We start from the raw sequence: 13187 nt of genomic DNA, 5'->3' as shown, positions 1-13187 counted from the left end.
TTTGATTTCTTTCCTAGCAGTTAATAATTTTCACTATAGAGATCCTGCACAAGTTTAATAGATAAGTACTTTACTTTCTTGGGAAGAATTGTAAATGATGCTATGTACTTTAGTTTTTGTTTTTTTACCTTTTGACCTCCTTCACCCATTCCCCCCCGCTACCCAGAGATAGTGCGTGTACATTTCTATAGAGTATAGCTTTGGTTGAAGCAAATTAAATACTGCTGTAACATATCAAACTCTCAAAAACTTTATCCCATCCCCTCCTTTTCCCTTGCACGACTCTCAAAATATTCTAGAACTCTCACCATTATTCCATTTAGTCTCTATCAAATTGACTCTTTATTTAGGTGCATAAAAATAACATAGGTTTGCTAATTCTCTGCCATTAACTAGTTGTGCAACTTTGTCTATTTTTCTTGTGCCCTGGTGTCCTCATCTGTCAGTTGAGGTAATGTTCCTCTCCCTGGCTCCATCACAGGGATGGAGTGGTGATATTGTGAGAGAAAAGACAAGAACATGCTACAAAAAAACAAAAAAGCACACAAAATACAACATGAATAGATTTCATTCCTGCCAAGATGTATTTTCTGAATTCCTAGATTGGCTAAATGTCCCTTCTCTCTGCTCTCACAATACCCTTACTTACATCTGTTTTATCACTTAGAACATTTTACTGAAATTATCTGTTTATGTGCATATTTCCACTAGTAGACAAGGGACTCCTTAAATCCAAGAGGCATGGAGTATTTCCCTTCAGAGCTCCTGCCCTTAGGTTCACAGTAGTCTCTGTTTCATTGCACTTACGTTCATCAATAGAAGAGCTGTGTCTTTCCAGAAGCAGGCTCAGTTTTTTGGGGCCTCCTCTTGGCCTGGACATCCTTCTGTTATATACGAGGAGACCTTGTCAGGCTCCCTGGTCAGGCTCCATGATGCTGCCTGTTTCCATGAAGACATCCACCGTAAAAACTGCTTAGGTAGGGAAGCCCCTACCTCCCCTCCCCAATGACCCTAACATTTCTGAAACTCCTTAATACCAGAGCTTCATCTCATGAAAAGAAATTGGATGAAATTCAAATAGAACCATAAAACGTCAGAGTTTTAAGGGCCTTTAGAGACCGCGAATAAATTGTGTTCTGAAAGCAGTTGTTTCCAGTAGGAAGAGGAAGGCTGTGAGAGAAGTAGAAATGATACTTTGAGGAGGGCAGGATATGAAAAGGGAGGATAGTCTCTTCGTCTTTTAGGTGTTTGTTTGTTTGTTTGTTTCCATTTTTGCCTAAAGCCAACCTTTAGCCCTTCTGTCCTCTGAGCTTAAGAATATCCTACCTATCCCAAGGAATGGTATATCTGGGCCCTTCTGGGATAACTAGAGGTCAGTAAGTGGGCACTTCCTCAAAAGATGACCTCTAGGATTTCATATGCATGTGCATAAAAATTGAGTCCTTGTTGGGATGCTAATACCCTGGTTTGACTTATATCAGGTCAAGGATATAACTGTATTTTGTAAACCTTTAAGGGCCTTTTCAGTGTGAGAGAAGATTCGTAAAGATGGCTGTGGAAGAGCAGCTGGGTCTCTCTCTCTTCCAAGGGTCACTTTGTGAGGTCCTGGTGCGTCAGGACATAGTTGGCTGAGATTCTTGAGACACAAATCTGGGGAGTCCAGTCTTGAGCCTGGGTAAACCTTCCATGCTTCAGAATTCAATGCCTAGCTCCAGCAAGGCCATGGTAGGCCTCCCCCGACTCCGACAACCAGTGACACAGGAAAAGAGGCACACCCCAGGGGTCACGGCAGAATATACTACAAGGCCCCCAAGTGCTTGGCAGGATGCCCAGCATGCATTTCTCTTAACCAGAGAGAGAAGACAGATCTTTGTGGGAACGAGACTCAGCAACTCAGGAATATATTGGAACTGAGCCAGATGTTGAATCCTGAAAGAAAAAGAGAAACTCCAGGCATTGGACCGATGTCCCTGGTTGGAACAATTGAGTTACGTATATACATGCATGTCTATATATACTCACATGTGTTTATGTATATGTGCACGTATTTATTTCGTATTTCATAATTTATAATGTTCAGACATATAACAGTTACACTCCAGGAGGTGGATTTAAACAAGGTCTTCGGGAATCTGAAGATTTTGCCCATTGAGCTTTAAACTCTGTCCTTGGAAATCTAAACCGGAAGAGACCTTGGCCCTTCCACTCCTGTTTTATTGAAGGAAAATAAGGCCTGGAGAAGTGATGTGACTTGCTCAGCATCACATATAAAGAACTATTGGGAATTTTTTTTCCTAAATTCAGGCCAGAAAAAGCCTGATCTCCCCCTTTCATTTCAGTGTGTGGGCCCCTCTGGATCACATGACTGAGTGCCCTGGTAAGCCTAGCTATGTACTTGTGTGTAAGGGCTTTCTCAAAAGTTGTCTCTATTTAAGCCTTACCTTCACTTTTGTGGGGAGGTAACTGTTACTTTCTGCATATTTCACAAGAGGAGCTGGGGTCTGGAGAGGTTAAGTGACTCGTCCAAGGTCATGGCTCTAAGTGACTCAAACCGAAGACCATCTGCCTCTCAGTCCACTACAGCTTCTGAAGGGGAAAGGAATGCAATAAAGAGGTTAGGAAGCCATGAGTGCTCTTGTCAAGGATTCTTGCCTGGCTGTCACCACAGCCCCCAGTGATGCAGCCACACGGGACTAGGCAGCATTGTGCAGACATCACCTGCACCCTCTGTGCTTACAGTGTCCTTACAGTTCTCTCCTCATGGAACCTTTCCCCCCGCCCACCTGTTCCAGCTGGCAGGCTCCTGACTTTCTACTCTCCTTGCCAGGTTCCTTGTCTCAGTCGGTTCAGGCTGCTGTTCTGGAGGCTGGAAATCCAAGATCAGGTCACCAGCCTGGTCAGGTTGTAGTGAAGACCCTCTTCTGGGGTGCAGATGGCCAGTTTCTCACTGTGTCCTCATGTGGTGAAAGGAGTGAGGGATCTCTCTGGAGCCTTTATTGTGAGATTACCAATCCCATTCAAGAGAGCTCTGCCTCCATAACCTAATCACCTTCCAAAGAGCCCTTATCCTAATACTATATCACCTTAGAGGGGAGGGTTTCACCATGTGAGCTTTGGGGGGACATAAACATTCAGACCATAGCAACCTTATTTCTTGGAAGAGCAATTGCCTCTGTCTTTAGGTTATTCTAGGGGCTTGTTTGTACCTGTGTTCAGCAGATATGAACCAGGCTGTGCTCGGATCAGATTCCTCTGGACGAAGGCAGGAATAGTGTACAAGTCTTCACGGATGCTCTGCAGAAGGCCTGGCACATCACAGGTGTTCGAAGTACACTTGATGAGCAAATATAATGTGAATATTAGCCCAGGAATACTAGTTCACTGGAGTCTGCGAGACACTACTGCATAGTACCTTTACAGTGTGAACGTTGCCAGAATGTGCCGTCATCCAAGGCCTTGATTCATGTCCTCTTTCTCACTGCGTTGTCCTCAGCAGGTTACATCTGTCACTCTAGAACACTGCTCTCCGGTCCTCAGTCACTCCGCTCCTCTACTGACTCTGCTGGCTGGGACTATAAGAGGGGAAAAATATTTTGATAGAAAATGTGTCAAATGGATGGAATAGAAAAATGTTTCAACAAGGAGAAATCAAGACAGATAGGATAACTGGTGTCTTGAGAGCTCATATAAAGGTCCCTTCACAGCTAAAACCCTGAGAATAAACCTCACGTGTGTGGCAAAGGGTCTGGATGGAGGGAAAACCACGGTGTGAGGCTGTTTTTGTTGGTTTTTGTTGCCGTGTTCACACGTAAGGCTATAAATCTGACAACGTGCTGCACTCTGGAGCGAGAGTGAAAGCTGAGGGCTGGAGGTGGAGAGATCTTTCTTCCAGCTCCACTTAACTGCCCTTTGATCTGGGAGTGGAGATTCAGCTCTCAGGGAGGGAGTGTGCAGGTGGCAAGATGTAAACAAAACAACATCCTGGAGCCTTTGTCAGGCCTTCTGAAAACAAAGTGGAAACATGGTTGGCTCCTGAGCTGACCAGACCTTAAAGAATGAGTCTGACACATAACGGAGTGGTTTACACCCTCGCCCATTCACGGGGGTCCGTGGCAGCCGACAGTGAGCCCTCTGCAAGCAGACGGGGTGATCGCCAGGCCCGGTGGACTTCTGAAGGCTTCTGCTGGATTTCCCTAGAACAATCCTGTGGGAGAATCGCAGTTATTCTCACACACAAGACTTTGGTAACTAAAGAGAAAATGTGCATCTCTGTCCTGGCTTTACCACTGTGCATTTCCTGTATATTCACACACTTTGGAGTGAGTTCCACGGGATGGCTGTAGGTGGGGGATTAAGAAAGAAAGAGTGGTTGACTTGGGATCTCTTTCAGAAGGAAACAAGAGCACAAGGCAGGAAATGGGTTCGGACACTTTCACAGTCTCTCTCCATTCTATCACCACTGAGGGACTGAGGCTGGTACTGTTTATAGAGAACCTGTCCTGCCTGGGCTGTGAGCCTAAGTGTTTTCCTGGAGCCTCTACCTGGGGCTCCTAGGGCCTGGCAGCCGCTGAAAGGAGCAGCTCTGTGCGGAGAACAGGCAGCCTTGTTAGGCATTGGTTCTGATGGGGCCAAGTGGTCAGAGGGGGAGCCAGGGCTCGTTCACTCGGGGACCAGAAGCAGTTCACTTACTTGGGTACCCACTCGGTTCCTCTCTCCTGGCCTCACCCCGTGTTCTCTCATGAATTCCTCTGGAGCAAGAAATGGCATTTGTGTATTTTGAAAAGTCAAAGGCCGCTGTTAAATGTTCCTACCTCTGAGAGAAAGCACATTGCCTTCCCCATTGTCATGCAGGGGAAGAAAGCCCAGCTCCACTGTGTGCTCCTGACTCCAGCCAGGCCGCTTGGGTGCCAGGTTCTGGTCTACGCGAAACGCCTGTGAACGAACAGCGGGGCTTCAGCTGCAGTTACTTTTCATTTGCTGTTTGTATATAAATGCTTTTAGTACTTAAACTAAATTCAGATCAATTAAACTAATGTTGTTTGACATAATATTCCTTGTTCCAAAATCAATATCCCTTCATTTGACAGACTTATTCTTGAATTCAGGATGTTTATTGCTCTTAAAGCTTTACCTATAGACCTGGTTTTTGTCTTTAATGATATAAAACAGCTCTTCCTCGCATACTGTACGCCCGCGTGTAATGGGGTTCAAATTTCGCTGGTGAATATCTTTAATTGTACCATCATGCGTTTTAATCTAGCAGCACAGGACCACTTTCTCTGTCTCCATTTGTCTCCTTAGTTTTAAAGACATTCCTTTAACGGTGTCCGTTTAGAAGGATTTGGGGCCAATGAAGGAGCCAGATCAGGATTTCAGGGCCAGTGCTCCCTGCTTTCCCAAGGGCTGGGCCAACTGCGAAGGCCCCAGCCGCCCAGACGCTGTTTGACTGTGGCCACTTACCCTCCACCAGCAGCCCAGCGCCCCTTCTGCTCCCACCCCGTCATCATAAAGTAACATGCAGCTACTAAAACGCACCACATTTTCTCACGTGGGCTTTTCCCGCATGCCCTCCAGCTCGTCTTCACTCTGCCTTTGGCTCTTATAAATCTTGTTCTGTTTTCCCTGGCCTTTGTCCAGAGACAGGCCTCTCTCGGCTCTGGGGAGAGCAGGCTGGGGGTCATTTATCACTTGAACAGTGGGAATGGGGGACTGAACAGTAGTTTTTTTGCCATCACCATGGCAAAGGTCTGTGCACCCTCACCTAATTGGAAGAATCTGGCCCGTGTTCCTCTAATTGCTGCACCTGGATAACTTTGCCCAGGTCAGACTTGCTCACTTCAAGACGAAGGAAAGAATTGTCTGAGAAGAAGGACCCCTTGGTGATAAAACAGGAATGGTTTGCAATGTTTTTCTTTTTTTCCAGGCAAATATTTTCTTTAAATTAATAGTCATCGAAGTGATGTAAGCTGGCATTTGTGAGAGCTTTAATCAGCCTCTGAAATGAAACCTGAGCTGGGCTTGCCGTCTCAGCCATCCTACTGGAAAGACTCTGCAGCAAAATGTGCCCAAACGCTGGGAAGGGAGCAGCTCTGCCCCAGTTCCAGCACACACGCGCGTGCACGCGTGCACACACACACACACATACACACACACACACGCTTATGTTTTTCTATGTTATTTTTCAAAGGAGCATAGACTGAGAGCATAGAGACTTGGTTGAAATCAGGAGTCCTTAACTTCAAATATTGCTGAGGTTGGGGGAAAGGGAACTTGGGGGAATAAATGGTTTGTGCTACCACATTTCATTTTCTATGAATGATGGACAGAGCTTAAGGTTTGTTCTGGACAAAAAGTGTGACTTCCTCCTTCTAGGGATCAGTTGCCCTCTCCGTTCCGTTTTGTCTTGTTTCCCTATGCTCTCAAGTTTTCTCTTTCTCCTCTCTTCCTTCTCTTCTCACCTTGCCCCTCTCCTCTGCTGCTCCACAGTATCCCATCTGGAATCATATCCTGGATGGTCTAGACATGGTTATAGTAAATCTTCCAAACTTGTAAGTTGCATAAAACAGCGTTGGTTAATACACCTTGAAGGGAAAAGCTTTCCCACTGTCCCTCTCTTCAGTGAGCCATGTTTCTTCTCGTGGCACACCTTTGATCGTTGCCTTGGCCACACCTGGCTGCATTTAATTTCCATTCCTCCAGATTCCTCCTCCGGCTAATTGCTCTGTCCATTTGCTGGGTCCTGTTCTCATGAGGACCTAGCCAGGCCGGGAGAGGAGACAATGCCCTGTTGCTCCTTGGAGAGAGTTTTCTAAAGGACCATCAGCCTCTTTCTCAGCAACATCCTCGGCAGAGGCCAGAGATAGAGGCCTGAGCAGAGTTGAGAAAGGTCGCCAGGGCCCAGGGCTGTCCCGGTAAAGTCCTAGAAAATATCAGGAAGAGGAAAGCCTGTGCAGAGTTTTCTCTAGAGATGCCTCACCTCCACCACCCTTGGAGGGAGCACATATCACAGAAGGTTGGTGATAACATCTACCTGATTCTTGGCACTGCACATAAGCAATTTTTCAGGTAGTTTTTTTTAATGTTATTTCACTTCCACCATTTCTATGTGAGGTGGGAAGGGCTGGAATGATCATCCCTATTTCACAGATGAGGAAAATGAGGACCAGAATAGTGACTTGGGCAAGGTCACTTAGCTTAGTACATGGGAGGAGTGGGGGGCTAAGATTTGTATCTAGGCCAGTGCCTGATCCACAGCTCACTGCAGTGGGCTATGCTGTACCTCTTCTCAAAGGAGCACCCCACTTCCTGGTCGTTGCCATCCTGTTTGCTTCTCTTGGCCTGAAATCATGAAATGGACTTACATCTCAGAAGGCTTAACCTTATCCAAAGCCAGACCTTCCCAGAGTACTGACCAGAGTTATCCACATGGCCATGCAAGGAGGAACATTGCTTTGATGGGCAGCTTCAGCAGCTGTGCCAATGCACAGCCTTCAGGCCCCCCGGCAGCAGATAGGGGCCTACCAGGTGGCCCTTGCTTCCTACTCAATGTGGTACTTGATATATTTCTGGTTTTAAAATTAAGCAGGTCTCCATGGCCCCTCAAAACTCTTGGTTTAACATGTGTCCGGTGGAGATAAAATGAAACGAGATGGCTCATACAAGGTGGCCTAGTTCAGTGCAGGATACACGGGAGACTCTTGGTAAATGAAAGATTGAGTCCTTTCTAGGAGGAGCTTTGAGTCTGATTCCAAAACACAAGGTGACAGACTAGAAAATTGAGGGTGGTGATGTCCAATTCTGGTTTAGATAATTTTAGAGAAGGGTCACTTTATTTGCCTATCTCTAAGAACTGGCTAGACAGTTTACAGACTCTCAGAAGGTCCAACATTTGAAAAAGATGGAATTCTTAAAGGAATTCTTCTTGGGCATTTGGGCTATAAGTACACCGAGTGGACATTTGGTTTATCCAGTTTTTCTCTCTTTGAGGAAAAATAATGTTCCAAAATGGTATAGAGAATCTACAGGAAATCATAAGGAAATTAAAATATGGAGCATGTCTAAGACAGCCTTTTAAATATTTAAAGGCCAGAGGTGGTAAAAGTAGTGTTTTCAAAATTAATTTGACTATAACTTACAAAGCAATTTTTAATCTATTATCTTATTTCATTCTTACCACAGACCCCTGATATCGCCTTAATGTCAGTCCCACTTTGTGAATGTAAAAACCTGAGATTGAAGAAAATGAAGTGTCTTCTCCAAGGCAGATTGTAACTGAGAGGTTGTAACTCAGCTGTGTGGGATCCCCTTCTGTTTCTCTCACATAAACACACGCTGAACACACAGACCCGATAAAGGTGGCAGAGATGATGATAACCCGTATAAGCCAACATCAAGCCCCCATGGATTTTCAATGAGATCGACATTAAGATTGCTTAATTATGAGGTTAATGAAAATATAATCCCAGGACTAGGCTTTGGTCACACACGCTATAATTGAGCATCTACCTTCAATTCATGTAGGTCTTAGCATATAGAGGCTTCTAAGCAAATGTAGAATGAACTTTAATAAGAAGGAAGATCTTAGTAAAGGAACCAGAAGTGGTAGGTGCGGGGTAGGGGGTAGGAGGAAGTAGGCAACGAAACAGATAACTAAAATAAATATGGAGAAAGGGTGAAAATGGAATGCTCTCTTAGCAATTTCCCTGAAGGGCTTGGTGTCTTCCCTGGTAGCTCAGGATTGAAAAATTCAAGGCCAAGTGGGCCTTTTGCATTCATGGATCATCCTCCATCCCACTCAACCTTTGCCTTTCAATAGCTTCTCAAAGCATACTTTGCCTGTAGCACTGTTCTCATTTAATTATATATATATATATATATATATATAAATAAAACCCAAAGCATTATTAAGAGAAATGCATGCCATATGTTTCTGATTCATTTGGACTTAAATACTCTGCCCACTGTTAGCTAAGAGAAAGGCAATATACAAGAACTCATCTTAGTAAGCAATGTTAGCCAGGACCTTCGTAAGAAACAAGTTTTGATTTTGCTGGGAAAAGTGGGAGTAAAGATCTTGAGTGGTTTGGGTAGGATTTGGAACTCAACCACTGAGAACTGCAAAGTGAGGTGTGCATAGTGAGAAGCATGCCTTCCTCAGTCTCAACTGAGGATCAATCTTTGTCAAGCTGGAGTTAGTTAGGTCTCCAGGGAGCAAGGGGAAGTAGTAATTTAGGAGAAAAAGAGCTGTTACCTAGGGCTGCTGTTTACCTTACCGTAAATATGAGGGAATAGTTGTTAATAAAATAGTTTTATATTTTTCCTTTAAGAAAATAGTCATAATGTATGAAATATATCAGTATTCAGGCTTTAAAACAAAACAATAGATCTTGTGATTTAATTTTTTAAAAAAAGAAAGAAAGAAAGAAAAAACCCTATTTCCCCTTTCAGTGTTTGCAAGCTTATACCATCTAGCTATTAATTGGGTCTAATTTTTTTTTTAAAGAGGAATATTTATCTTTACTGTGAACTTTTCCCCCCTTGGGCTCATTATGTTAAACGTTGCATTTAACCCACACTTTAGGGGAAAAAAAGTAATATTTCTGTTGGTTTAAACTGTCAGATTGACTCACATAATGGAAAATGGGCTAACTGGAAGTGGGAGAAAATATTTCACTAAAAGCAAACATGCCAGGGAAAGGGTTAGCTCCACCTTATTCATAGCAGCAAAGTTGGGTTGCATTGGTGGCTCCTGTCCTGTCCCAGGGGAAGAGCCTGGCGGGGAGACACAGGAAAAGAAGAGGTTGGCTTGCTGCAAGTTATTGCCAGGAAGCTGCCCTTTCTGTTTTCTAACCTAATACCAGTTCTTATCGGAGAAGCCATGGGCAAAATGGCAAGGAACAGAGCAGTTGGTTCCACGCCCCAGTTTTCTTCTTGCTTTATTATGCTGCAAATCCACTGTTTTCTGTAACTTACTAAAAGTGTGCTGTGTTACCGTGTATTCTTTCTCCGGAGTGACCGTGCAAATCTAATTCTCCATGTGGAATAAGCCTTCATGCCTTTTTTTGGAAATGTTCGACTTTAAACCTTATCAGTACCTGGCATACGGTCAGAGCTCAGTAATAGCCACTGAATATTGTTGAAAGAATCTTTAGAGGGTGGAAAAAATGGTTAGAGGCAGGATCACATGGTAGGTAGTAATATTTATTTAAGAATCAGATAGTTGGGTTCAAATCCTGGCTTTGCCACCAAGAAATTAGGTTAGGCCCCAGCCCATTTGTATGGTAGGCATAAGAATGACTACTTCAATTTTTTGTGTAAGAATTAATGACTTCTTGTATATGTCATTCCAGGCACATGGGAGGATTCAATGGAGAGCTGCTGTTTGCTCTTTTAGGGTGTCATGGAACACTGTACATAGCCCTGAGACTGCTTGGGTCAAAATCCTATCTAACTACTAACTTAGATAAGTCATTTAACTTTTCTAAACCTTAATTTCTTCATGGTAAAATAGAGCTATGGTACCTACCTGCACAAAGGATTGTTGGAAGGATTAAGATTTTTTTAAGTGTATATGGTGATGGGTAAGGCCATCAACCTCAGCCTTATTTCTGAAAATATTCTTCAAACGTTCTTCATCTTGAAAGCATCTTCTTCAAGCAAGTCCAAAGGTTTTGGCTTATGCGATGCCTTCAGTGACTGTATCTTCAGGGAAGACGAAGAGAAGATCAATATTTACTTGAATCAGTTACAATTTAAGGGAAAGGAAAACTCAATAACATGGGAGCAACATTCAGCAGTGCCTCATGTCGGCAAAGCAGACCTCAAACTACCTTGCTCCTCCAATGACCTTGGCTGAAAACGAGCATCTCTTTATTGCTGCCATTATACAATATGGTCAACCGCCAGAGTAACTGGTGACTGATTTTTCCTACACTATATATATTTTTTTCCTATACTGTATCAATCTTTTAAAATTTGAGTATAAAATGTTGAATATAAAGTTGCAATAATATTTATTTTGTGATAAAACTTCAGATTTATCCTTGTATCTCAAAAGAGCAGTCTGTGATAGTGATACTCAGTCCCTGCCTCGGCTTCCAGCCAAATATTGACTTTAATAATCAGCCATTCAGCTCTCTGCCAAAATGTGTGCACCTTGATGAATGTGTAGTACCTAGCCAATTGCCTGAAAATAGCAAGCACTCCGTGGATGAATATTTTCCTATTTTTGGTTATGAGGATGAAGGGAGGTTTCCCTGGCATCCGAGCATCACAGCATACAGGACCACTGACATATTGTGGTTCTTGAGCAGGTTTATTCCTCCTCTGTCATGATTTGCCCAAATGTAAGACAAGGGGAAGGTTTAGACTCCACATCCCCTAACGCTGAACTCTCTTCATTCTCACTGAGCACTCTCAGTGTTTTCTCCACTAATCACTGTGGATTCAGTACAGATCCAGGAAGCAGGCATCCCAGGTACCCTTCTGGACTACTAGCTCTTGATTATTCACCAAAACTCTAAGAGCTAGATTCTCAGCTGAGTTAAAAAAGCTGAAGCCATTAGAGAGAGGAAAGATGAGCCCCTTCCTGATGTTGAAGCATTGGCATTGATATTTGTTTCCAAAGGCCAGCCCAAATCTAAGGTAATAGCATGCCAGCAAAATATAACTTTAAAATAAAACTCATTTTGAAGAGAACCTAGATGGAAAAATATGTGAGGCAATGAGCAGTGCCAAGAAGTGGCCCAGATAATCAGTGCTGCGTATATTTCTATTATCAAAGAAAAGGATAGAGAAGAATTAGCCGTTTATTGATCTCTGTGTTCCAAGGCATTACTAAGTATCTGACATGAACTTTCTATTGACTGCTCATCACAGCGTTGTCAGATGTGTATTAAAATATGCCTTTCACTGATGAGAAAGCCAAGGTTCAGAGAGATTCAGATGCATGCGAAGGTCACATAGCAGCAGGGCCAGGTGGCTGAGCTCACCCACCCTGGAGTCAGACTCCCTGGATGTGTGTTCCGGATTCACCATTTATTCATCCTGTGTCTCAGGCAGCTTTCTCATCTGCAAAATGTAGAGAGTGATAGTGCGTATACCTGGGAGTTCAACTTAGTTTTACCTTGGGTTGATTTTGGAAAAATCTCTGTGCACAAGTTGGCTGGTAAACCAAAATATTCTGAATAGATGTATATTGGAGAGGTTGGTCTGGGACTCTTAACATCTCGTGATCTCAGGAGTGAAGACCACGGGCGATGGGACTTAGCCCCTTCCCACCCCAAGCTCATAAAAGCCTTTGATGTGGGGGTCTTGAGTCTGTGACGCAAAGTCTTAAAGAAATTCTGTGACAGCATCACTCCTAAGACTCATAAACTTTGCCTCGTATGTCTCCTAGTGATGGATGAAGGGAACCTTCCATGTTACAAGTTCAGCATTAGCAGTCTTTCCCTTACAGAGGACCCTGCTCTTGACGGTTCTCTGATTGCATCAGGAATTCAGGACACAGGTGGCATAGGGGGCAATCCATTGGCTGCTTTCTCCCTCTGCGAAGAGCTCCTGCTGGCTGAACTAGAAGTAGGAGGGAAAAAAGTGTGTGCAAACAGCAATCTGTCATGAGTCCGGAGAAGAAAGGGATCTGATTAGAAGAAACGAGTGGTGGCTTTTGTGTGTGCCTCCTACGTCAGCACTTCTTCCGAGTCAGGAAGAATTGCAGCCAGGGAAATGAATAATGTTGAATTTACTACAAGTTTACCTGAGATTAAGGGCGAGTTGGATACAGCCAGTGTCTTTTGGTCCAGTGTTGACTTAGTCTTGTTGTCACAAATCAGCTATTGATTTTTGGGGTCCCCATTAGTCTTAGGGAAGAGAGCTAATCCTTCTTTCATGTGTGTTTATATACCATATTTGGCCGGAGCTCGGGGTGCACTTTTCACCTTGATCTGCAAGTAGAAAGGTAAACACATGACCTCAGTACTAGAAGCCACCCTGGCTGGTCACTCTCCACTGTTTGTTTAATTTCACTCTGACTTCTGCCTGCCTCCCAATCCCAGGTATTCGGACATGTTACAAAAAGAAAGAGACCCTGACATCAAAGCCCTGGTCATGATTTTACTAGGGGGCACCTCTGAAAGCATTTGTAAGGCCCGTGTGAATGGCTGGTGCGGTGACCTCTAGAAAATACTTTA

General features: G+C 43.9%; 2 long non-coding RNA genes across 2 annotated transcripts in view; one reads left to right on the top strand and one right to left on the bottom strand.

Annotated features, from left to right (window-relative positions):
* The window catches only part of LOC137205440 (uncharacterized), a 340710-nt gene that overhangs the window by 201871 nt on the left and 125652 nt on the right, over nucleotides 1–13187 (top strand). The gene's annotated exons all lie outside the window — the stretch shown is intronic.
* On the bottom strand, nucleotides 2453–3535 carry LOC137205719 (uncharacterized). The gene is made up of 3 exons (XR_010934275.1): nucleotides 3413–3535; nucleotides 3207–3333; nucleotides 2453–2586 (listed from the first exon to the last, which is right to left on the bottom strand). It is a non-coding gene; the product is annotated as an uncharacterized lncRNA (long non-coding RNA).

The sequence above is a fragment of the Pseudorca crassidens genome, chromosome 14 (assembly GCF_039906515.1).
Source record: "Pseudorca crassidens isolate mPseCra1 chromosome 14, mPseCra1.hap1, whole genome shotgun sequence".
In the NCBI taxonomy this organism is placed as follows: Eukaryota; Metazoa; Chordata; class Mammalia; order Artiodactyla; family Delphinidae; genus Pseudorca; species Pseudorca crassidens.
The sequence above is the reverse complement of the archived record's forward strand: the minus strand, read 5'-3'. Positions and strand labels throughout refer to the sequence as shown.